At 47.0% G+C, this 27,257-nt stretch overlaps 1 long non-coding RNA gene across 5 annotated transcripts in view; it reads right to left on the bottom strand.

The window, feature by feature from the left end:
- LOC126918658 (uncharacterized) overlaps window positions 1–27,257 on the bottom strand; it is a 362,464-nt gene that overhangs the window by 266,582 nt on the left and 68,625 nt on the right. The window contains exon 3 of one of the 5 annotated variants that reach the window (XR_007711394.1): window positions 12,715–15,055. The exons of the other annotated variants lie outside the window; for them this stretch is intronic. This is a non-coding gene — a long non-coding RNA (uncharacterized LOC126918658). Of the gene's footprint in view, window positions 1–12,714; window positions 15,056–27,257 lie in introns of those variants that run through there. 5 annotated transcript variants of the gene reach the window in all.

The following is a 27,257-nucleotide window of genomic DNA, read 5'->3' as shown; positions in this document are numbered from 1 at the left end:
ACATTTCTAAAGAATCTACGATGAAATTGTTGGAAGAAATAGGGGCAACGATAAAGAAATTTTTGAGGCTATAAATACAATAGCGAGCACGCGCTTCTCACCACCAGAGACACGAAACTTGGACCGCGGTATAATTTTCGTTCGCCGTGCCAACCTACGAAGATAGTTTAACTATCGCGGCCTACGGTCTCGGTGGGTTAATTAGTGTCAGTTTTCAAGTACGATAAGTCTCCGAGGGCTGTTCCAGCAACTGCAGTTTGAATAGAGTTACGGTTGCAGTTGCCGCGAAACAGTTACCGCCGGGTTTCGGAGTTTCGCCGATACAAGATATTCCTTTTATGCCTGTTGTTCGGTTGTTAAGTAGCGCTCATTCGACACCGTGAGTTTTCCCTTGTTTCCTAACCAGTGAGCGGAATTGCGAAGCCAACACGCGAAAATCGTGACCGGCAAGAACTATAACTTCAGTCCCATCCACTAAGCGTTCCCTTATACGTACTATACAAAAGACATCTTCCTCTGCAAGAATTTTCGCTTTCTTCTTACCCCGGTTGGTTTGTCGTAGCCGCGCGCGCGGTTCCACAACGGGTCCGAACGAGAGGCAGGGACGAGGCAATAAATCGGATATTTAACACGTGATGCGAGATGTTATCGCGGGGTGGAAACGCGACTGCGGCGAGGCCAACATTATCTCGTAAACGTGCACGAGTCACGGATCCCGCGTGGATAGCGCAAGGCAAAAAACCATCATCCAAGTTTATCGGTGAGCAGAATCGGCATTGACTCGCGTTAATTTCGCGTTCAGCTCGGTAACCCCTTTTCGCGTGCGATACAACGATTAATACCGGCGGTTACCATTCGTTGCGAGCGTAACGCGAGCTGACTAACAGCGACGCACCTTGAAATTAATACCCCTCGGACTTCCACGTACCGCGCCGAATCTAAGAAACTAACTAGATTTATTCCGGCGAGATCGCCGGCCGAGATTGCGTTGGAATGCGCGGCAACCGTCGTGAAACGTCGCGACCATTCGACCGGAGTTTCGCTGATTTCGATAATCGTTTCGCGTGCCACGAGGTGTTAACCGATATATTTCTCTAACCCTCCGAGAGTCGAGACGAAGTCGAAACAACGAGACCAGTTCCTCCCTCCTTTTTCCCCTGCTTCCTTGAACTTCCCGGAGGTTACAGGCGGATCGTAACGACCCGAAGATTCCGTGGTGGCCTGCCAGGGGGATGGGCGACGGTCCGAGGGTTATACCTTTAATTAGCGGCTCGGCTGAACTTTTTGGCGGATAGATAAGAATATATTTACTGCGTTCTCCGACCCGTACTCCGAGTCGCGTCGCGAACTAAGGAAGCCAGCCGAACCACCTCTCTTCGACTTCGGTCTTGCCAGTATCTTATCCTGTACGCCGGGCCCCGCTGCTTCGCTGGAGATACCGTCGAAAAGCGGTCAGCGATGGATACGAGCTGTTGTTGAGCTGTTCAAACTACGCTGAATAAAAAGTGGCTACGCGTGCTTTACTTTTGCCGAGATATTAGATAGAACGAATATAATACGTTTAGTAGAAAAGATAAGCATCGTGTTTTTAAATAATTTCGTAATATTAGGTAGATAGTATCGTGAGATAAAAATTGAACCAAAAGCCATAGAGTCTAGCATGACTAAAACTGTAAGCGCGTGATACGTGTCCCCCGTGATATCGATGATGGAAGATCAAACGAACGCATGCGTAAAATTCGATGTACGTAGTATAATACATAAAAACACGTCGAACGATCGAACTTGAGTCTCCAAGCCCGTGTGTGTTATCTGCAGCACGGCTAATTGATAACGCTGTCGAGATTAACTTTGCTCAAGCCAATTTAGGTAGTCAGATGCGCAGATTAAGGGCGAGGTGCAAAAGAAATCGCCCGCTTCCACGTCGCGACGGTGCAAATTTACTGCCGCTTGGCATGAAAGCCGATCTCTCTCCTCCTCTGATCGTCTTCCCTCGTGCCTCACCGTTCCTTCTCTTTTTTTTTCTCCCTGCACCCGTACCCCATCTCCCGACCCTTGCACCCTCACCTATCTTCTTTTTTCCTCCTTTTCTCCTTTTAATCTCTCTGTTCGCGCGTATCGAGCGGAGGAGGTGAAGCCTAGAATTAACACGAAGTACAAGGGAACAACCAACATGATTCTATATCTTCCTTTCTCTCTCCTTCTTTCGTCGATGCGTGGCAAACTAAGCAGATTCCCTCTCTCTCGCGGCAATTTGTTTTTTTTTTCACCCCTGTTTTCGGGAATGTAAGGACAAACGAGGCGTTCCAGCGATCGATCTCTGGGATCGGAGTCAAGCACCTGATTTCACGATCCGTACGCGGGAGCGTCGATAACAAGGGGAAAGGTATGAGGAGATATAAAAGAGAGAAAGGGAGAAGATCAATTTCCAATCGGTACCGACGGGTTATTAAACACCATTGAGTGCCACTTGTGCACGTCAGGGGGAAAACGGGATATAAACATCCGACGAGATAAACGACGCCCCGAAGAAAGGCCCGCCTTGATCTTCGTCCCTCGAAAAGTACGTGTGCTACGCGTGCGAAATTTCAGGTTCCTTGTTTTCCCTTCCTTTTTATCGAGTGGTGAACGGTAGTTATATGCGAAGGGTTGTAAATTCATCATAGGTATATATACCTTTTATATTCAAATCTACTCGATCCTTTTCATGTCTGCTTTGAAACTTGCAAATATCTTTGAATACAAATTCAGTTGCTTATCCGTGTGTTGCAATATCGGAAAATATTGCCTCTATTCCGCGAATGTCGCTGTTCAGTGATACAATCTAATAACCGCCGAATTCCGGCAGCTATTAAACGCAGTACCTGGGAAAGAATCGTGAAGCCGGTTTCCAGATATCGATCACGCGACGCCGCTACTCGTCAATCCCACACGCGTTGCCTGAAAACCGTGGATAATCAAGCGGTGGAAAGCGTCCTCCGTATTTTCTTGCCAATAATCCCGAAGTTGGTCCGCGAATCGTAAATCGTGCGAGCGCCGACGTAGATAATGCCTGTTCGGTGCTCCGTGGAACCAGTTTCACCACGTGAAAGCTTGCTCTCGCTCGGCTCGATCTCCGCTCTGTTCTCTACCAACGTCGATCCCTGACGTGTACACCGAGTCCCGCGGTGCCCGGGGCAGTTTCTTTTCGCATCGACGTCGCAGACACATAAATACCCGCAGCTTCTGGTATACGATCGTCCCGCGATGCGACGCGACGAGTCTTCTCCTTCTTCCACGTTGCCTGGCTCGAAAACGGGCTCAAACGGACAGGTTAAGCAAGCCGCGCAAAAACTTATCGATTTTATGTCTCAATATGCGAGAGGAGCGCGCAACACGCTGCGAAATCACGATCCGCTGTGTCTCTTCTTTGACGAGCTGCAAAAAGAGATCGATGAAGCCGCGTGAAAACAGCACGACCGAGACGAAAGAAGCCGTGGTTAGATAAAAAGCGGATGAGTCTGCGACCAAGACTAAGACCAAGACGTCGCTCGAACGAGCTACGATCGAACACTGGGGAACACTATTAAAGCCTCTTACACTGATAAGCACCGTGGAACGTGACTAATTGATAATTGAGCGGCAACCGCATTGCCACGGATCGCCCGTCAGCTTCGTGGTGTTCGCGTACCTTTTGACACTGATCGAACTAGCCAACGAACGGAGAATTTCAATGTTTCATCGTGTCTGGCTGCCGGTTGCTCTTAATTCGATCTTCCTTCCGCTACTTAAACGTCTCCGATTCCCAGCACGTCGAACAGAATCGAAGTTGCAACAGGGGAGAACGATGTTGCAAGAGACGTCGATTTCATTCGCAGTTTTGCTCCGATCCGCGAAAACGGGGCATCGAAACTCTTTGCGATTGGCCCGTGCTACTTCCGGAACACCGCATGTGCAAACTTTGATTCGGGCCAACTCGACGTAGCCTCTCTCGATCCTTATCGTGACCGTTCCGAGCGTAGATCCCTCGAATTGGAAGTTCTTGCCGCGCTACTTTCCACCGCCTCCGTTAAATCCTTTTCGGTTCTTGCCTGGCTGCATCTGTTTACGAACAGAGAACTTGTGTCTCCTTTCAGAGACGAACGCTCGCTGCATCCGTTCCGAACCTCGTAATTGATTCGCGCGCTTTACGTCATCGCGTATGCTTCACTTCCGGCAACTTATTACGACGAACCTGGCTACAATTTCATTCTCGTCCTCCCATTAATCCTTGACGTTTACCTTTGCAACATCGAGACGAGAAAAATCGTATTCAAACATCGTGAACGACACACCCATGGAAAGTAATACCGATGTTCCTGTCCACGTATCGATGTATGGCGATACACGAAACTCTCAAACAAGATGAAGAATCCCTGGCCGACAACAATGCATTCTCGATACACGATTTACACGGCAGAAATGAATTCGTAACATGGAGCTGTAGAGCCTACGCGGTAACCCCACGTTCCCGAACTCGTTGCCCGTTAATCAATATCATTGTTTCGCATTACGGTGTTCGTCGTTCGACCCACGTAGGCTGCGCCCAGGGCTGCAACTCCTGACTCGTTTCGTGACCTCGAGCGAACACGAATCTTCGATTTCAGCATGGGATTCTTCAAGTATCGTCCGCTAAACGACCGATAATTCGTACGATCCGTTCTCCAGCGATTGGGTACACCTTGTCCTTACTTCGTTTCGTGCGGTTCTTGGTTCGATCGACGTCTGCGACGACGACTACGACGACCCCCGAAGACGATTTTCCAAGGATGTTCGTGTCTACGGCGGGTTGATGCGCACTCCCCCGGTATCTCGAGTGGCGTAGTCCGAGATTCTCGTGAAATCGTTCGTTAAACTCTCCGTAGTAACCACTTAAGAGTGGAACACGAAGGTGAAGTCGATCGAGGCAACGCGCCGGTAGCCAGCCATGCAAATGCGAAGCCTCGTTCCGTTACGAATCAATGCGATCGCTTAATTAGCGAAGAGCCCGATTCCTCTTCGCATTCTCCCTTCGTTCCACGCGGCTCTTAACCCGCTCGAGGGCCCCTTTCGTCTCACGTTTTCCATCTTCCTCCTTCCTTCCCTTCCGATAGGAATCCGAACATTCGGTTCTCTGTTCAGGGGGGTCGAACAATTTCGAACCTTTTAAACGTCCATTTCACCAGCAATCCGGATATTACGGCCTCCAACATCTCAAAAGATCCCGCCCCGGGCAATGTTTCTCGAGATCCGCGCACGCACCGTTTCATTCGCTACATTTCGCACCCAGCAGCAATATTACTCTTCGACTCATCTCGGCTGGTGGAACGTTGAACTCAATTGCCCGGATTCGCAGTCGAGCACGATCAGATTTGAATAATTCGATCCTGCGATGGTACCCGCGTCCTCGCTGCTACGGGTACAACGCATGGAACCAGTCGAACGTCTCTGCGTGTCTAATAGCGCGCACGTATCGAGCTGCGTCGATTCTTCTTCTGCTATTCTAACGCAGCATCAAGGGCTTGCTTACCACCGCCGCACGCCGTAAACCAGCGCCAAGTTCGTAAAACTGGCGAACGTCGTGTACCCCTCTGTCGTCAAAGCGTCGGTGTCACGTCGTAAAATTCTCCGGACAGATGCGAGTATATGTACTACGATGGGCGACATAATGTCACATCGAGTCGACATTTGGCTGGTTTAATATCCACGTTCTCTGCCGTTGTTTCGGGCTTACCATTGACCTATCTCGTTCCGCGGCCCTGTATTTCGCCTTCCGCTCTACTAAGTTTCCTCCCCGATCGGAGTCCCGACAGTGCATTACGGAAACGCGTTCCAAGGCACAGCCCGGTGGCAGCTCCATGCAACCAACCGGTGTTTCACGAAGCCGTTCGCGCGCTTTAGGGAGCGAAGTGTCGTAGGATCAAGGAGTCGGTTGATCGCGCCTCGGAGAAACGAGAGGGTGGAAGAGACCCCCGACTGTTGGCAACGAAGCACCACGAGGATAAGTCGCGGATCGGAGTGATAAACGACTGCGGCGTTATTAATTGCGGCCTCCATTAACTGATGAGCCCTCCATCTCGTCTCTCTTTCTTCGTTTCCCATCGGCTCTCGGCGCGCGCGTTACCTTCGTCCCTCCATGGCGGAGCGCAGGCTCGTTTCTAGCTGGTGTGTATTTGCGACGCTTTTTCTTCGTTGCCCGTTCCTCATTCTCGCGCGAAACCGTACGCTAGAGAGGGTCTTCGCGAGACCGAGTCAAAGGAGCCTGACGCTGTTGCGTGCCGCAAATGATCCACGATGGAGGGGCAAGGTGTACGGGCAAGGAGAAGCTGCGATGCTTTGCAAATGAGCCAGGGGCAGCTCCCTAATTTTTACCGGGCTACTAATGAATCGCCTTCGCGTCCTTCGGCCAATCTCCGACGTACCATACGAACGCTACCCTTTCTAAATATTTTCCTGCTTGTCGTTATCTTCGTTAGGATAAGCTCGGTGACTCGCTAGTAAACCGATAAGGGAATCGCATATCAAAGCGTGTAGTTCGATATACCGTGGAGATTTTTAAAAATGCGTAATGACGCGTACGTACACTGTGCGCTTTAAACACTCGATGGATGCTTGTGTTTGTTGCGATTCACGTTCCAGCTTATTTTCGTCCGTTTTTCGCTAGTACACGCGATCTCCTTTGAGCAGCCGACTCTCGACCACGAAGACACGATGGAAGCACGCGTTTATAGCCCCCAGCCGGTTTCTCGGTGTAATTACTTTTCGCGAAGTTACGCTTTCATAGAGGAGGGCGGTTCTAATTTTAAATTGTCATCGCCTTCAAGCGTACCGTCGCCATAATAAACGCATTTATTCGCTGCTCCGCTCTACCTTTATACGCCTCCGCCGGGCGGACCTACTTTTCGAAACGGACTGAATATAAAGAACCTTGTTACCGTGACGTAGCGTACAGTCGCAACGACACAATAATATCGGGGGAAAACGGCGTGCAGTTGTAGAAAAAGAGAGGGGAAAGTGGCCCGTTGCGACAGGCATCCTCTTTCCGTATTCTAATTACTGCATTGTAACGTCACGGTAATGATTTAATAAGCGGCTCACAGTCAACGATCGCGATTTGCGCGACAAATTCTATCGTAAAGAGCCACGTTACGTTGGTTTCTACTCTTTTACGGGAGTGCCATAAACGATCATCAACTGACACGGTACGTCGTTTCGTCACAAATGAGAACCAGCTTGTCTTTTATACGATTCTTTTAAAGTTCTCGGCTAGTCGCGCCTTTACAAGCGAATAAATCGTAGAAACGTACGGTGAAGTGTTATTTTCGGTTTGAACGTGTATGCAGAAAAATATCTCTTTAGAGGAGAAACAATCCTAGTTTATCTGTTACAGTAACGAGAATTCGATATTCGAGTTTGCTATAGCGAGGTCCAAGCTTGGAAATAACAAATAAGAAAATAAATGAAACAGATGGTAATTAAATAAATATTTAAATAATTCATTCATGTGTTTAAATATATTTACATTTACGTATATTCAAATATATATATCCGTTACGATAGATTATTAAGTCAATACGTCATGAGGAATCAATAAGCCAAAGTATAAATATAGAATGAGTTCATCTGAAAAATGTATACGTATAAAAAGATGATAGTATATAGATTTTCGCGTACATGTAAATGAATTTATTTCTTTGACAATTCTCGTATCTAATAATAATTATTAATTAGATATATTTATTATATGTTTATAAATGATCATATATATAAATATTTATAAATACATTCCTATTTCGAAGCATAATGTAAAAAGAAACGTTTACGAAGATCATTGTCTTAGGAAAGTTGATGCGATATTATGTCCCAATCGCTCAACGTCATCTTGATTTATTCACCTGTCGCTTCCATCGCCGAAATACGCAGCTCGTTTTAAGTCGAGCGTCCGAATCGTCGATATAATTAATGCAAGTGCATCAGCGGCTCTCGAGAAGACTGAACGACGACACGAATAAAACGTATCGATCAAAAGATATCTAAGGTGTTCGTAAACCCCGTAAATGATTACGCTATCGATATTCCCACGGGGAAATTAATTCGATTATTTATTTCATTATCAATACGTAAATATCGATACGACTTGCACGAGATTTCTATAAATCAGAAACGTAGGAAAGGCAAACGACAAAACGAAATTGCAAAGGGAGCGGAGAAAGGCGAAGATGGAAGGAAAAAGAGCAAAGGCAAAAGTATGAAAACAAAGAGCAATCATAACGATGGTAATCTCTGCGGTTGACGTATAATTACCTTCGTCAAGGCGTCTAGGAAAATAACCAATTTCAGAAGTGTTTATTGCAGTCCGTAGCCTCCTTCATTGTTCAGACCGTTAATGAGACGGAGCAGAACGAAACTGGGTGGGAAAGAGAAACGGAGAAGGGAAGAACAGGGCAACCGGTATTACTTTTTAATTTTAATTGTACTTATCTGCCAACAAGTCTCGAGGAAAACAGCTAAGGAGGAAAATAAACGGGCGAGATTGCCAGTTCGTCACCTTAGTTGAATTATCTGAATCGTTTCTAAGAGCTAGTCGACCGATTGGCAAAGAATCATAGGACCGTTACGACTAATAATTGAGCCATTTAATATATAATTTTGATTCCTACAAGCCGTCGTTCTTCCTCCCCGGAATTCTATGGATGAACCTTTAAAGTCGATCTGGAAAACAGCTTTTCCCCCGATGATGGCTTTTGAATCGAATCTGACTAGTCGCGTGATGAACTGCGCTTATTACACCGGAGGATGTGCTTTACTATGTCGGACAGATTTAGTTCGATCGACGCGTTGGCTGTCGCTGTAAATATTAAATGCCGCCCTCGTAAATCTCATTTGCCCTAAAACGTATCAGTGGGATATTATTCCGTGGCGAATGATAACGCGCGATTGCAGATTTATATCAATCAGGACACCGTGGTACCCGATTAAAATTCACAGTAAAAATCGCACCCTCTCTTTCTCCCGGAATATCCGTATAAATTCGAAACGTATTCCCTTAGGATTTTACATCGAACCATTCGGCGGCATTTTAATATTTCATCTGAAATTCAAAATCGATAGACGCCGCGACCTGCCGCTTTTCCTCGTCTCCCCGAGATTACAGGTTTATTTAAACGACGAATTTCTCGGCGAAAAATAATTCTCGACAGCGCTCGAGTCGAAAAGTTAGATCGTCTGAAAGTTCCAATCGACTCCGGATAGAAACCCGATGAAACTTACTCGCCGATTCGATACGTTCGATCCGAAAAAGAATCGCTTAGAATTGAAATTCATTTTCTTCGGATTTGCTTGATTTCCAAAGCATGGACATGGCCACGGATGCTCTCGCGAACCTCGAGCCCGATTCTCCCGGGATCCTTGCAGCTATGTTCGAACTGCTACTCACGTAGAACGCAGCTCGCGTCTTATTTGCTCGCAATCCTGCCGTGCGATCACGTTTGCGCGATTTAAAAGTTCTCCGTTCACGTTCGAAGTCGCGACCCTGAAGGGAAACTCGCTCGTGTATCGCCATAAACCTCGGCATCGACGAACGATTCGTTCGATCATCGAAACGACCACGAAAAAGAACGTTACGGTGAAAGAACGAGTAGATCGTATTCGACTGTTGCGAATTATTCGTGTCGAAGATTGCCGCGATATTCGAGCCGGTTCTCCCGTTGATTACAATTTTTCTCGATCCAGTCTCTCGTATTCAACGTGTCAACCTCGACGAGGATTACGCGTCAAATTCGACGAGCGAACCGCGAATGAATCGAATCGAGGTTCGAATCAACGAATCCGCGATCGAGAGCTGTATCGACGCGCGATAATAAGCCAGATACGAAACTCGATAATACGTTCAGGATGCGTCGCTCGTTCAGCTTGTCTCCGTAATTCGATATATCGATCGATACTCGTAACCACGTATCCTGCGTCGTTTTAACAAACAGGGAATAGAGCGTTTGTGCTTATCGCGATAAAAGCGATGGGATTTTGCAATTAAAGAAAAACGGACGAGCCAGATTTCACGGTCGACAAACTTAAGTAGTAATTACTTGGAAAGATTTCGATCGGAACGTTCGTCGAATGGAACGCCTGAAATCCTCATACCGAATTCTTGAAAGTCGTCCGATAGGATGGTTTACCGGCACATTCGGCGCGCAAGTATAAATTATTTTGTCGGGAAATGATCCGTTCGCGGTGGCTGCCTTTCACTGCGATCTCGTGCGAAAGGATAAGGCAAGGTGGAAATAAAAAGAAAAGAGCGAGTACCGAGAATCCAACACCGGTTGGCCACCACCACAGCCAGGAACAGACGATCCAGCAGTGGCAGGAGATGGAGTGTGAAACATCGACTCATCTTTCCTGCCCTTCTTGCGCGCGTTACGACGCTCGACCTATCGTGCCTCGTAGTTGGATGAATCCTATCTTGAATAACGGAGGGTACTTTGGATAAAGCGACGATCGAGGTTAAAACGGGGATTATTCGCAGCGCAAAATTTAAAGGGAATATTCAAGAAATCTCGTTTCAAACTACTCTAGCTCTTGAATTCTCGTTTCTAGATTCGAGCACGATGAATCTTCTTTTATAATAGAGATGGGATCTCGAGAACAGTTTGCTTCCAAAACCGTTTGGCGACCAGTCAGAGCAGCGTTGATATAAAAATCGTTTTCTTCCGAACAACAAGCATTCCAACCGCTATCAGGCTATTAAAGAAAAGTCATGTTACAAAGCGCCGAAAACTTTAACCTGCTTCGCCGGCCTGATAATAGACCGATCGTTCTCATGAATCTTTCTTTATGATCTCCAAACTTCTCAAGCTCGATACGTATAAAGCAAAGACCACACATTCGTGGACAGGGGATTTGGGTGTGGGTGTAGGCCAACATCCTAATACGTGTGCACGCGTATAAATACATATATCTATAGAAAAAAGGATGGGATACGTAGCAGAGATAAGGAAGTATATAAGATAATGTCTACGCAGCATGTTGACCTTATATATACCACGCGCACTCGCTGTCCATGCATCATTGACAAATACTTTCGGAGAATAACATTACCTCGGTACAAAGAGTACTGCCGCGACAGCAAGTCGTCGCGCCAGTCGAGGTTTATGCTTGCTACGATCGATTCATTCGCTACCGAGTTGATGAAAACTTGGAAAGAATATAGGATAAGACATAAGATATAAATTCCAGTCAGAATATCCGTGAAATTCAACAACAACATTGTACATTTCTAAGAACTGCGATGATATATGGGATAAGAATAAGCCGAGGAGATTCAGAAAATTCGATATCTATCTCATATTTCGTTTAACTTTGAACGTGAACGAAACGCGAACGAAACACTGGAGGGCGTAGAAACACACGGATCAAATTAAGAGAAACAACGTGGCGTATCAATACCTATGTCGCGCAACATGCATCGGCTGGGATTGTTGGACCATACTTCGATAAGCAGTTATTTATCGGTAATTCGACGGTTGTTTCGGTATCAGCAGGTAAGTGATCGAGGGGTCGCGACGGAGGAAGTAACAACAGGGGGCCAAGGGGTAAAAGACGTTGGTGAAAAGGGAGAAGAGGTGGAAGAGAAAGGGCGCGGAGGTTCGTAGCCAGAGAAATCGAGAAATGTGGGACGAGGGGTGCCATTAATTTGGCAGCCGTTGTTCGACTCGCCCACTGGACCTTTCGTCTCTCCCTCTACGAAGATCTTAGCCTACGTCCGAATTCCTCGGCTAACGTTCGAACTGCACATGCCGTAATATAAGTCTCTTTCCCTCCTCGTATCGTTCCAACTTTGTTCATCCTGTTACTCTCCTCTCTTTGTCTTCTCTCCGTTCTCTGTTCCTTGGTTTCCTTGTTTTCTTCCACCTTCGACCCCCTTCCTCTGCTTTTTCCTACCCCCGCCCCCCGACCAGCACGTTGCCATTCCTGTTCCCCGACTCTTTATTGCTTCTATCAACGTGCTCCGGTTGATTTATACATCTATATGTTCCGTTCCGCTCTGTTCTGCAAAGAGAGCAGAGAAGGCCTCGGCTCGGCCGAGGAGAGAGGAGGCGAACGCGCTCGTGTGCCCCGCCGTACGTACGCGTTATGTGGCGGCTAGGTTGCGCAGCGAGAGTCCTACCTTGCTCACACAGGATGGATATAATATTATCGCCACGGATAAGTAGTTGCAGAGTCATACGTCTAATCGTGACGCGCGTATTGTATCGGAAGATACGTGGAGTCGGCACGAGCAGAAATCATTTTTATACGGCGGTCCCGTTGCGAGCTCGCGAACTCTCCAGACCGGATATTGTATTCGTATATCGAGTCACGCCGACCATGGCTAGTCAGTTTCGTAATTATAGCATCTTATACGCGTTCGTCCATTGAACATATTTATCGCTCTGCTAAGAGATGGGATCGCTCTTCTCGGATTCAGATATTTCTCGGTGAAAATAACAATCTAGCCTTCGATGCTGTTCGTACGTGTAGCGGATATCTCGCGTATCTGTACATAGCCATAAAACGTATGACCGTCCACCTTGAGTTCGCGTGAAAAGAAAACATCAAGAACGATGTTGCAAACAGTTTAAGCGGCTAATCTCCACTGTATCCAAACGGTTAAGACTTTGTTCACGGAACGGAAGATCGAACGACAGATAAGAAGCCAAGCTCGATCGACCAAGAGGCCGCTTATTTTTTTTATTTTTTCTCTGCACGTTCCCGTGTGGGTCATTCGGTGGGGCTGGCCGTCTCGCGTGGCTTCGCGTGTTAATCCCTTAAGCGCGATCCTCGTGTAAACCCGGAGACCTTCGGGATCGGATCGGTGCCAAGGCAAATACGAGTTGTTAAATACGCCGTGCACCACGTGGGGCGATAACAACCTACTACTCATGTTCGATACGCGTTACGTGCCACAGGGAGCTCGAATGCCGCGTACGTAACGCGAATAACTTGCCCCACGCTCGACCGCCTGCACGCTCGTTTCTCTCGAACCACCCAGCAACTCCCTTTTCTCCGTCATCGTATCCGCGTTCCACGCTCGCGAGTTTAAGCAAACGATGCGGCGTCGAGGGTAGCTCGAGCATCAGCCCCGATAGCCCAAGAATCTATCGAATGCGAACGGGTTTCTATTCCAGAGGAACGGAGATAATCGTTTTCCCGCGCTTCTCGCTAATAGTTGCCTCGAAGAAGATCAATTACGAAGCGCGAATGTGTGTAATTAATATCCTTGGTTGCAAGAAGCATTTAAAAATCATTGAGATTCAATCAACGGAGACTAGCAGATCGAGGAATCAGCCTCGTCAAGTTAATGAGTCACACATCTGTCTAAGACTGCCGTTATACGACGTTGCCCTGTAATAAACTAATGTCGCAGGTGCCGAGGCCTTGTACGTCTAATTTCCATCGCAACGAGACACGCCGCCACCCCATTATACTCGATTACGACACGCACCTCAAACACCCCGCTAACCCCAACGAGACACGTTAACGGTAGTAGCTTCGAGAACACGTGAATCGATGCTTCTATACAATTTTCCCCTAACCCGTTCAACAGCCCAATATATCTCGCCGAGTCCGGTTGATAGGATGTAATTAGTAGGCACGATGAACGCGTTCCACGGCGCCATGAATTTCTACGTGCTGGAAAGTTAACGACTAGGAAAATTAAAATACCGAGGAGCCGACGTACGCGGTTTACCGGCCGCATCGACGATATTATCGGCCCTTAACGCACTATACGACGTTGCCTCCGGGATAGTCAGACTTGCTTGGTGAACTTCGCGCTCGACCATAGATACGAAAGCGTGTATTCGATCGGATTGCCGAGAGGGATCAAAGATTCCGCTCGAAGCGGTTAGATCGCCGGCGATCGTTAATTATTGATCGAACAGCAGCGGAATAAGGGACCCCCCAGAGGGAAGCGATGCGTCTTCGTGAATTGCACAAAGTATCGCACCGACCGCACTTGTTGCGCGGCGCGCGTCCGCCGCACCGCTTACAGCGACCGCGCTATCGTAACGATGTCACGCGTCCACGACCACGACGATGCGATATGCCGGCAGATCGCGAATCGATACCCAATTATCGTTACCCTCGATTCGTTAATCCGTTGTCTCGTTCCTGCAATAACGATAAATCCACGAATGGGCCCTCGTAAAGAATCGCGACTCGCCCAATAAACCGTAGGTAACACGAGATTTTGGTATATAGGGTAGCCGCGTCTAATATATAAGATTGAATGCAGGCGACGATTAATTACGCTTGCCACACGGAGACCGATTTCTGCCCTCGTCGTATTTCCTTAATTCACGAGCCTCGTCGAAAAAAATTATTTTTCTCGGGGTTGAGACAGGGAACGAGAGAAACGGAGAGGGGTTACGTACTCTACCTGAGTTTACCTTCGGTGTCGTTCATTCTCGCACGAGCATAAAGCACACGAGGATGGTGTGCGTCCGAATTCCTCGAAAGGGAACGGTGTGCGTGCTACGTCATACGAGACCTGCCTTCGGAACGCGGTATGATATGTTTAATAGCAGGATCACCAGGCCGGCTGTCCGGGGCTACTTCTCCTTTTCTCTCATTCTCGGTCTTTGGTTTTAGCTGTGAATGGCCGTCCACCCCGCTCCTTACAGTTATTAATGGCAGCATCGTCGAGCGGTCACCACCCGGCGTAGGAACCGGAGATGGCACCGATACTATTTCATACTTTATTTATTTACACGCAATCCGACGCACGATCTCGCCGGATAGCGCTCCGCCGACGCGAATTTATGAAGTATGGCGAGGAAAGAGGAGCTTTCCGCTCGTTCTAGCTCCGTTTCGCGACGCCCCGAGCGTTTCCGTCTGTTCCAACCGGGGAACAAGTTCCCGCCTAATCGCGATGATCGATAGAGACAAATGGAGTACACGGCTGGTTACTGCGAAACTTCTTACGATCAGACGAAAAACGTACCTTTGCCAAGCGATTACGATAAGAAGATTATAGCCTTCTCGTAGAAATACAGTTCGGAGCAAATGCTTTGGAACTTACCTGAAACAGAAAAGAGGAATGTTCGATTAGGATATAGTCACTTACTTTTCGACGGAATATATTCTGATTAAAAATGATTTTATAATGATTTTAATCGTTTGATCTTACGAAACAGTTTCGTCATCCAAGAAATTCTTCATCTTTGAATTACTAAGAAAATGATGATATGCTACGTGTGTGGTAAACTTTCTAACAGATAATTCCACCTTATAGACTGTTGCTTTCCTAAGAAATGACGCTTCTAGTCGTTAGATCGCCATTAATTTATAAAGTCTACGTACTATTACCGCAAATCGACCAACTTGTTCGGTTAATTAGGAACGATATCTTCGTTTCTCAAATTACCGGAATCAATGCTTTTTAATCAAGCGTGTATAGACAGAAACTTCTGATAATTATACCGCTGCGCATAAAAGTGTCGACTATAGATGTCTACGCGTAATTACGCGATTCGATATTCAGAAGGAAGGAAACCACTCGCTGTAGACAATATCGTTGACCCGATGAAATTACATAATCGTTCTTGCGAGACGTGTGGGCGAATTGCAGGAACATACTACTGGAACAAGTTCTTTCTCAGTTCGGCTCGTTATTCGCCGGTTGCGAAAGCGATATGCGCGTTGCAGAAGCGGGAATGCGAAAGTAATTAGCGAGGGCCATCGTAATATCCGCATCTCGGCAATTACCCAGTGTACACGGCTCGTCAGTTATAGCCGAGCGTATTCAAGGTTTCCCGCAGAAACCCACAAACTTAATGTTCTTGTGGCGTCGGCTATAGGTGGGAACTAAGGCTACCGGTCATTCCGGGCCAGTCCTCGGCGACAGAGACACCAAAGACTGCAAATTACCGCGGAAGCCAGCGGCTCATCTAGCTACTTCCAACCACCGTACTACGTTGAGCAACGTTGCGGAACGATAACACGGTTTGCTACTTGAAATCGATCGTTTTAATCGCAGAAGACTGCGCTTATTACTTATACTCTTGTGTAGAAATTGTTCGGTTGTTTTCTGTTTCCTTATTTAAGATTTGAGATCGCATCAACGAAAAGTTTACCAGCGACACCATGGGGAAGAGCGCAGCGTGTTATTTTACGTTATATTATGTCATTTTGGACGGTCCTGTTCGAATTCGGCTGTTGGCCGCCTTGCTCTCTTCTGAACCGTGTAGTGGTCGTTTGGTAGTTTTTGAAGCAGCTTGCATCAATATTTACGATGCGAGAGGGTTGGTTATTTTTATGAATTAAGAGATACGTTATAAACGAATATAGATTTGCCAAAGACGAAGTACACTCGAGAAAGGCAAATATTTGACGACGTCCTACGCAGCAGCAATAACACAAAGTTTCACATCGGGCACGCGTAAATTGCGGCATGACATTGGCGTTGGTCGAAACGATTCTCGTCGCATCTAACAGAATCGTTTCTAGTGGGCTGACACTGGAGTGCTTCCGAGTAGCTGGCGTCTGAGAAGCAGAACCTTCTCGAAATTCCAGTGGGTCAGGCTGTGGATCAACGGAACTAGGAATCCGGTACATTAACCGACCACAAAGCGTACAGTCCCACGCCGCGAATCGCTCGTAAACCGTGCAAACATCGTTCGCGACGCTTCCTTTCTACGACCATCTAACTCCTCTTAACTGTCGCGTTTAAATGGCATTCTTTGCTTCCTCCTGGCAAACTCGAGCACCACGAAACCGTAGCCCATTAACGAACACAGCTTTTCCACCAATATTTATTTTGTGTACGTCACTCGTACGGGAAAGCTCAGAGAAATCTTTTGTCGAGGGCAAGCTACGCGCCTTGGAAGTTGGATCGATAGAAGAGGAATGCTCTTTTTTTCGACAGAGTAACGTACCTATCACGAGGTACATTAACTCTCGGTATGTTCGTCATACGTCGTTACACGGGATGCTACCGTAATCTCGAATCGTACACGCGATGCAATTCCTGCAAATTTATTTAGGTATCTCGGATAACGCGATAAAGTATATATCTTTGTTCTCAATATCCTTGAACGACGAGTAAATACACACATATCTCTTTCCTCTTTCACTCGATACTGTAGAAATCTCTACGGAAAATCGGAAGAAGGTAAGTCGGAAATATACATTGGCTATAGATATATTCGATTTCGGCTTGACGATCGTTGGAGTAATTTTAAGCACCGCTGACCTACATACTGCTGATCCGACGTATCTATGTTCGGAATCAAACTCTACTCGTTGAATAGACCGATTATTGGCCGTGGAGGGTCGGGCGCAGAGTGCTTGGCAACGAAGAATAGCAATGCCAGGATCATCGATGACGTTAAAAATGATTCGCGTGCAGTTAAGTGGTCCTCCGCTGGCTATGACGTTTGTCTAACCGGAATTCTAGAACTGCGGGGAAGGCTGAGAAAGCGCTATAACTGACCATGCTTTTAGAGGCACTTCTATCCTTCTTTTAAAGCGGAAATCAAATCGGTAATGGCTCTATTCGAGACGAAAGCCAGGGCGGAATAACCTTTTTTGTTAGCGATGAACCACGGCAAAACGTATCTATTATGTTGAAACATCATTCGAGCACGCTTGAGCTCGGGATCCATAAATCTCGGCTGAACCATAGAGACAGATAATCTCCGCTTTCGCAGAAGTTGCACGGAAAATTGAGTATACAATCTCGGTGGATATTAAACGGTATGTAAGATACGATTTTACGCCGCCTAGAAGATTTTACAGGGAACTGAACCACGAGGATACCTCCCATCGCGTACTCGCGTCCTGGAAACGTACGAGCAAGAGCAGAGTGGAGAGCACAACGAGAGAAGAACGTAGCGACGAGAAAGGGGTCTTTAGATAAAAATTTCCTACGGGCCGCATTAGCATCCGAAGCCCGGGATAATACAATAAATCGTTCGAGTACGTAGATCGTGATCCGGCAGAGAAAGAGGGCGGAATATTCGACAAGGTCCGCGAGCAAAGAAAACAACCACGAGCGATCGGTTTCATTGCGATGCGGCCACGATGCGGTCGCAGTCATCTCAGCATCGAGTATATACCTGCTAGAATTCCTCTACGGATCAGTAGCTTCGCGATAGGCAGTACAGGTACCGGTTATGTCACGGTATGCTCGAATACCCTGCGGGTCGAATCGCTACAGAACACGTACGACCTCCGAGCCGACTGGGACACTCCGCGGAGACAAAACGAAGTGAGAGGGACGTACGCGACGAGGTAGCCGACCAAGTGCCAATAATATCTTCATGGCACGTCGCGTTGGAAAGATATACACAGGAACAAGGTACATCGGGACCTGCGTTAGGTAGTTCACTCCCTCGAGGTAGCTGTACAGCGACGAACTCATCGCCACCAACCGAAAAAAAGTAAAACGAGCTTTCTCGCCGGTACAAGGTGTCTTTCTTAACGATACTTCGACGACCAACGCCGTCGCTCGATATGCGGCCGGTTTGTATATCAAGAAAATACTTCTGACCGGGAAGAACGCGACTCTGGTTCGTATTCCAACACGCTTGTTGAACACGAGATACTCGATGAACGATGAACGATCGTTATCGGGGACAAGTATCGCCGAGATACGCGTACAAATAGCGGTACTCGCGTGTTCGTTGCGCGAATTTTGTTTTATCGGCAGAGCGTAAGATGTCTCGACGTGGGTGGATTCGTTGTTCGTTATGGATCCTTTATTTGAGTTAATTTGAGGACTCGCTGATCGATAGGATACCGACGATTTTCGGCTGTACGTAGCGTCGGTGAGAACGATGATTTAGAAGCGACGGAACACGACGGAGCACCTCAAAACGGGATAATTTCAACGTAGAGGTATGTAAATGTTATTACACGCGGTCGAGGAAATGTTTGACTTCGCGACGACGACCACGACAACGACAATGTTGGATTCGCGTGGACGGTGAAACATGGAACACGAGGTACCTGCAATTTTATATCATAATACGATTTCAAGGGATGAACGTAAATATTTAATAGCGTGTACGACCTTACAGAATAAACGTAATAATTTGGTTTGCAGGAATTTTTGCCGCCGTTCTACCCGAAAAGGAAAGTCTTCCATTGTTTAAGAAAGAAAAATTTCTAGGAAGATCGCGGCAATCCTCGTGTATCTTTCGGTCGGCTGAAAAATGTGTTCGTCCGTGGACGCGTACGGAACACAACAACGTACCACCAAATATTAATCACCGCGACGAAGGGGGCAAAAAGGGACGCAGGGTTGCGAAGTAGACGCTAAAGCTGCTCCACAGAATTCCGACCGACTGAGGTTAGATACATTGAACGCAACATGCCGCAAACATTTATATACGGGGGGCTGCACATACACCAGCCCTCGTGTACGCAAGTGTGCCGAGACTATGGGAGCGAGACAGGGTGGAGTAAGTAGGGGTAGCAACAACAGAGAGAGAGAGAGAGAGAGAGAGAGAGAGGGAGAGAGAGAGAGAGAGAGAAGAGATACCACTTGCACCCTGCCATGGTGGTCGTGTAATTATGTCGTGATTTATAATGATGGCGGGCAGTCGCCGGTGCGCAATTCATCTACTAAATGAAACGCCCGAACCTTGTCACAGCAAGTTCGTCACAGCGACGAAGCTTCAACTTTTATTCGTATAAATTACGTCTATCACGTAGCCGAGATCCGCGGGTAAACAAAAACGTGTAATCACATTTTAAATTGCTTCGATCGCGCTTTGTACTTGCACAAGTATACATATGTATGTACGTATGTGCGTTGATTACGATTTTATTTCGTTAAAATATTATTTCACCCGCGAATATGTAATTTTCTCGTAACGAAGTTTGAAATAAAATATTTATTGGAATAAAATTCGTTCGTTTAATTTCTTCCATTCGAAGCCATTCCTCGCAAGATATTCTCCGATCTCGCGTCTTAGAAAGATGACTTAAAACGAACGATAATGAGAATCGATGACAACGCATTTACCATCTTTCGTAACCTCGACGGATCACACCGCGCCAGGGTTATCCGGAACGTAGGGATAGGAGCGTGTTCGCGCGAGGAATAGCGTATCGCTGGATGAGCAAATAAAAATGACGCTCTTTATCAAATCGCGCTTTCCTCTTCAGCCGCAGCTGACCGTCGATCACACGCGGTGGCGCGATCCACCAGTGGACGCGAGCTCATCAATCCTGGCCCGGCCATGAACGCGCTCGAAAATGTGCAAGCTTGAATTTTTCCAGGATGAATCATCTTTTTCCTCGGGTCACCGTGCCAGCAATAGCTGCCGTTTTACGTCACCCCTGGCAGTCGTTTAAGAGCACCGGTTTATAGGACAATGACGTATTTGCTTCCATTCCACGAAGACGAACTCGTCCATTTACAAGATCCCCTCGAACGAAATAACCTCGTATATCAATTTCTGTTTAATTTCTATTCGCGCGTAACATTCTCACGATCCAGCCAATTCAAGCAATCTCTCCCTTCGCGTCTACCGCTTCCGACGCGATGTATCTACCATGTCGAAGAGTGACTGGAAATAGGAAGCCAAAGACAAACCCCTTGGATCTCGACTGCGAATAAGGTATTCCAAAGTCAATAGCGTCGCGATTGTAATCTGACCTAGGTGCGTAACAAGTGCATCTTGCCTCGTGTCGATAGATACCAGAGACTCCCAGGCTCGGTGTACAGCGTCGACATCCTACACGCGACTAGTACATATGCACCTTTGCTCCAATCAAAAGTTTGATCTACCTGTGACAGGCTGGAATTCGGGAATCGGAGATAGGTCTCGGCAATCACTTTGACTCGAAGACGTCGCGACGCACGAACACACGAGTCAAGCATCGATTACGAGGTATTGGATGATGCAACGAATCCTAACCGTATATCAGACTTGTCTAGTTCGCAGGTTCTACTCGCGATTCTAACAACCGTTACCGGTAGCACTACCGAGTTTCTGCACCATGAACTGTTCGTCTAACTGCGTTGATTGCGTTCCAAGACTCGGGAAGTGATATCGCTCTATCCGAAACCCCTTACGCCTTCTCTTATTCCCCTAAAGATTCCACTCTCGTCTCTCTCTTCTTACCCTCGGCGTTCTACTATCTATACTCTATCTATTGCTCATCGCTGCCTAATCCTCGGCCCCCGTTCTCGTTACGGAACGTTCGCCTGTAATTCCTTTTCTTTCGTCGAGTTCCTCCCTTAAAATCTCCGTAGCGTCGGCCCGTTCTCCCTCTGGTTCGTCTCGATTCTTCCTCCTCGTCTTTCTACTCTTCTGCGTCTCCTTCTGTCTTGTTCGTCCTCGGTCGTTAGGTTCATCCACAGACTCTTCGTTCAGACGTTCTATGTTTTTTTAAGTAGGTGGATAAGGTCGTTAATGAAATTCCCTTCTGACCGGAGCGAGCGGTTCCTCTCGGCTAGTTCCTCGGTGTTTTTCATCGGTAACCTCGCTGAAAAGGATCTGCTAGGGTGGACGTAAACGGGATCCACCAGTTTTTCATCGACGACACAGAAGAGCGAGGCGGGACGAACGATAGGTTCGAGAGTCTGCCGTCGCGTCGCTCGAGATTGGCTGGCTTCTTTTCACAATGACTCGAGTAAGTTCTCCTCCCGGTCGAGTCTTCTAGTTTCCTTCTGTCTTGGACAAGGTAGGTAACCGCGCAAATGATCCGGAACGAGCAAAACACTGGAAACCCATTGCTTGTCGTTATTACACTTATTAGACGCAGAAAGCCCGGACAATGAGGAAGCTCCTGGTAGAGAATTTCCAGGACGGTCACAGCTATTGTGGATAGACTCCAGTCGGCCGTTAATTGTACGTGAAGTTTATCGTGCTCCTTAATTAACGCGGTAAATCAACGCCGTCGAGTGTATGATATTTCCTGCTTCCTCTGTTTCGAGATCGGATGGATTACTAGTATTCGGGGGTCGGCCGAACAGACACGCATAGTTGAAATTGTAAAGTTAATGAACACGTCCCGACTAGATTAAAAATATTCTAGCGGCGAAACGGTAAAAAACAAAAAAAGAAAATAACAGAAAGATGAAATAGAAGAAGTAAAAAAAGGGGCGAAGGGGGCGCGGGCAGTCGCTGCAGACTTTTTCGTAATTTAGTCGACGCTTTGTTCAATTGTACTCCATTGTTTCGCGTATTTGCCGTCGCAGAATGAAATGCATCGCGAACGACGGGAGATTTTATTAAAAATGTCCGCTTTCATCGGGCCACGTGGCCACCCTTGTTTCACCCATGCTCTGCAAACACGTAGTTAATCGAGAAAAATCAGTGCGTAAACGAGGAGGTATGCGAGTCGCGGTGCACGATGTAGAATTATCGTTGCGAGAGAGGCGGTAGGATGGTATGGCGTGGCGCGGCGTGGCATGAAGCGACACGCGCGTGCATCGTATGATTTGCATCGGCGCAGAGAATACACACGATGTAATGGAGCACCGAGGCCGAGCAATTAAATTCCAATTTAATAAAGGCGCCGGGGGAATGTCGACGCCACGGCGAAGTTTCATTTCAACGGGGCTGGAATTCTGAGCGTGCGACCGCGTCTGCCTCGCGATGGTATGCGTATATACACGTTCACCGGTTGCGTTTCGAGTTACCAGGGACGAATCAATCACTGTTCCCCTGCAAAGCGATCGCAATGTTGCTATTCGATGCTTCACGACCAGCGGATAGTCGAACCGCGGCCGGAAAAAAATTCCTTTGAACCACCGTACTAACTTGGCCGTATAGCGCGAATGCCGATTCGATTCGATTTGGTTCGATACCTGTGCGTCGTTCGGCCGTAATGAATTCTTTCGTGCCGCTTTTGACGTTGGAGATTTCTGGATAAGTAAAAGAATAATAAAGATCCGGCCGATAGAAAAGATATATTTTTCGGAATCCAATTTCGTTCGTCGGCTATTCGAGATCGTACAGCGAAACCAGTTTCCAAGAATCCCGTACCCTCCTGCTATCATCTTGAAAATATCTGTCCAAACAAGCGAGCGAACCTCGTTTGGAAGAGTATGGGTGAAAACGACGTGAGAGCGATTTGACAGATCGATCGGGCTAATCCGCGACAAGCGGCGACCATGTAACCGTACGTGTAGTCGTTCGTGTCTACAACGGATCGCAGGATCTCGAGGAGCAGCATAGATAGAGGAGAGAAGAGCTCGAGGATACGTTTGCGGGGAGAACGGGATATAAAGGAACGATTCGGAAGCAATTCGGTAAGTACACGTCGATTTATGTCCGGGAATCGCCGATAGCTCACCTCCGCTATTTTCTCATCCCCTTTCCCCGCGGTTGTTCCCTCGGACGAGCCTGCTTGCCACTGGATCGTCGAGGGAGGCGTGCTCCGAAAGATCCGCGAATGTTATTGTACGAGAATGCCGGTCGTTTTCAGGCTCCCCTTCATATTTTATACACCCGGTATATAACGCGCCGAAGAACGTCCCCGATGGTCTATCTTATGACGTTATTTGCGGAGTGGTTCGAATTGATGGGCCGTCCGCCGACGATCCGTTTACCCGCACACCTCCTTGCTCCTGCAGGGGTAGGCCGAGGTACTTTGTCTCGAACGAATTACGACCACAGCCCTTTCTCTGCAATCGCAAACATCCAAGATCGTTGCTCGTTCATCCTCCGGTAGAAACATGATAAACACGGTCCAAAGTTGTAGTCGTTTCGGAAAACACGAGTTGAGAGAGTGGGGAACGCTCGTAGAATCTTCGATTCCATTTACCATCTGAATCGTAAATATGGTTGGCCGGAGTCGAAGAGAAAAATCGCGTCGTCCAAGTGAAAAACGACGGAGCGCCAGTTCAATTTATTAAGTCCCATCGTGTTATATCTTAGCGTCGCGAAAGAGGAGATCGCGGCGTACTTAATGCTATTACTCACGAGACAGCGATTTCGTTGATGACGATGATTGATATTCCTCTGGAGTGTGCCGGTTTTGCTGTCGTCATCGCGTACACCTCGACGCTTGCACGCTATTCACCGCGAGCGAAACGCGAAGCGTTTTCACGCGGACATCGCCGCTTTCATTCGGGAATGACACGCACGTCGCTCACCCCCAATTTTAACGTCCCTTTAATTATCGATTATTACGCTTTTTGACCCGTAATAGACGGCTCCGCGGAGGCATGCTGATTATTCAGCCGAGTTGCAGCTGTTGAATAATCCAGCCGGCCACTGATGGGTCAATGTTTTTCGTACCGTTATCCCTCATTTGCTTTATCTCTGATTCTGACTAAGACTAATGCGAGCGATTCGCCTGATCGTTTGTAACTCCCTCCGACCCTCGCACTCTCGAATCGGCTAGCACTCATTTACCCCCGGGAGCCACCCTCGTCTCGAGTCTTTTGCCGGCTAACAGGCTGTCATTTATCCGCCACGAGCCGATGTCTGGTTAGTACGGATAACTTTGTGGAAACGTTGCTATCGTTCAATCCGAGCCCGTGTCACGCGCTCGTTCGTATCTCCCGTTCTTCTATTATTTTCGTTCTGAAGAAATAATTTGACAAATTTGCTTCATCTAAGACCGACCAAGCATCCAAAAATCGTATGCAAGGATTTGGCAAGTTTCCCACGTTTAACGCGGGATTACGCGGCGAACATTTCTCGGAAGTTTTATCACACTCGTTTTCCAATCTCGTCAATATCAAACTCTCGTTTACCAGCATCTACGGCAGAACTGCCAATGATTGGTCGAGTTCTCTCCCTTTCGCTCATGACACGGGATCTATCCAACGATCATCCAAAGTACTTGCGCGACTGTTCTCCAACAGTCGAGAAACCTTGCCTTCTCGAAACAGTGACTTTTAACGGCCAAAAGGAGGGAAACGGTTCAGCGAGCAAAAGTGGTTACACTCCGATTCCTCTGTAATTCCGTTTTCCTTTTTCGAACACTGTTTCCGACATGTTGACCCGATTTACTGAATTATTTCCAAAGACCGTTTGAGTGGAATCGAGTGAAAACACAAAATAAACAGAATCAGCGGTAAAGTCACCGAGCAACGAGATAATTATTATTTTCATTGTTTGACTTTATAGAGACGTTTCGACGAACCAATAACCACAAACCTTCCCTTCTAGATCGATATCGTTACGATGTTCCCTTAAAGGACGTTAAATTTATTTTCTCCTTGATTATTTGTTTTTCATCGGCTCTCTACTTTCATACAGTGGCTCATCCTTCATCCTTCGTTTACTTTCCTCTATTCGTCATCTCGTTTTTTTTTTTTTTTTTTTTTTTTTGTCACCGACAACGTTACATTTCTCTGTCGTGCCAGAGAATTTACATCAGCCGCCACACACGCGATTTCCTAAGAAATTCGTTGGCTAATGAAATTAAATTCCAACCAGCCCGCTTCCCTTTGCTTCTCCTCCCCCTTCATCCGCAGGATCCCCGTACAGTTTATGCGACGTATTGAGTTCCGCGCGTTCTGCCCCCCGCCTCCCGGTTGCGAAAGTCCATGCAAAAAGTAATCCAAAATAATCCCCAGTGGGATGGGTCCCTTATCGTGTCGCAAGTTCGAGAAAGAGAACGAGCCCGGCCGAAGGGAGGAGAATCGAGCCAGGGAAATAAAGAAGAGAAGAAGAAAAAAAGAAAGTCGACACCACGGTTGGCCCTCGCGCACGGCTCGTGCAAATAATTGGAACGTGCTGAACCCCTCGACTTTCTCGCTACTCTTTTAATTTCACTCGGCCTCCCTTAATTCGTCGCAGGTAGTTAGGAAAGACACTTCGAAGGATCGTTCCGATCCCTCCTCTCCCGTCTCTTGCCCCTCGATCCAAGTCGAATCGTTTCCGTCTTCATTCTTGCATCGAATTAACGCCCAAGTAGAACGTGGCTGCGTCTGGTCAGACGAATCGTACAGAGGTTTTCGTGAAAGCGGCTGGAAAACGACGCTGGAATTTTTGATTTAGCATTAGAGGAACGATGACTGGCCGGATCGATACGAAATCGCGTCACGCGATTCGCGGGAATTTCTCTTTGTAAAACCTGATCGCGAAACAACCAATCCCGAATCTGGTCAAATAAAACAAGCGTTTTTTTTTCCTAGCAAATAAATCTAAGCCTTGACGAATTCTCTGGATTTATTCATCCTTTTGTTTGCGTGTGTTCTCGCGAGATTTCGAAGATTACAACGATACTGTAAGCAGATATTTGCGAACAGCAAATGGATTTGGTCGACACCGCGACGGTTTGATTTGTAAGGGTAAAGTACCGCGATGCTATACGCGATTTCAAAACAGATAGCTACGGTGTACATTGAAATTTGTATTTTTGGATGGTACAGAATGTTGAATATTCCTATAGAAAAAAAATATCGTCGATACTACAAGGGCAAGAATAACAGGAAAGAAAGCATGGTGAAAATGTAAAAGAAAAATTGCGGACGTTGCATCGGAACAAAGAATATTGATTTAATATGTCTGCGAGAGATACAGTCTAGTTTCTCGTTCGAGTACACCGGAAGAAAAATCTATACCGCATACAGATATGTTTCCTCGAGGATGTAAATTTCGAGGCTCGTGCATGTTCCCAACTCCGAGCTATTTACATTCGCAAGAAATGGTACTCGCGGTCGATTTTGCGGCTTTCTCAACGATCAGCCGCGCAACGAACCAGCTGATACTCCCGAAATGAAAAAGAACGAGAACACTGGCGGCAAATTTATCAATCTCGATGCGCGATTCGATACTTGGTATCCAATATAGAAACGTTCATGTCATAAATCATCGTTTCCATAAAATACTTTTCTTAGGCTACCGCCGTCTCGATCGAGTCGATCGAGACCGAGAGCCTATCATTTCGAGAAGACCCTTGTCATCTATTTCATGAAAACAAGAAAAGAAGATCTCAAAGCGGATTATTGGCGTCTACTAAAAACGACATCGCCAAACATCAAAAATCGGCTAGCTCGAGGGACACTTGGTCAGCACGCAGGGTTCAGGCTGATCGATTAATTGCCCTTCCTTGTACATTCGTCTTGGGGGTCCTCGATCCCTCTCTCGTTTCATTAGAATTATTATACGACACGACAAGGTCTGATTACGGTAGTATCAGTTCCATTTCAGTGCTAACATTACAAGCGATAATAGATCGACTTCCGACTCTGATTCGTTTGCCTGTAGATATTTCGTTTGCATCTGATTAACTTTCCTGACACGACGTTACGACATCGACCATCGAATATATTCGATGTCTCTAAATAATCACTCGTATCGATT

This window comes from Bombus affinis, chromosome 7 (assembly GCF_024516045.1).
Source record: "Bombus affinis isolate iyBomAffi1 chromosome 7, iyBomAffi1.2, whole genome shotgun sequence".
Lineage (NCBI taxonomy): Eukaryota > Metazoa > Arthropoda > Insecta > Hymenoptera > Apidae > Bombus > Bombus affinis.
This window is presented reverse-complemented; position numbering and strand designations above follow the sequence as displayed.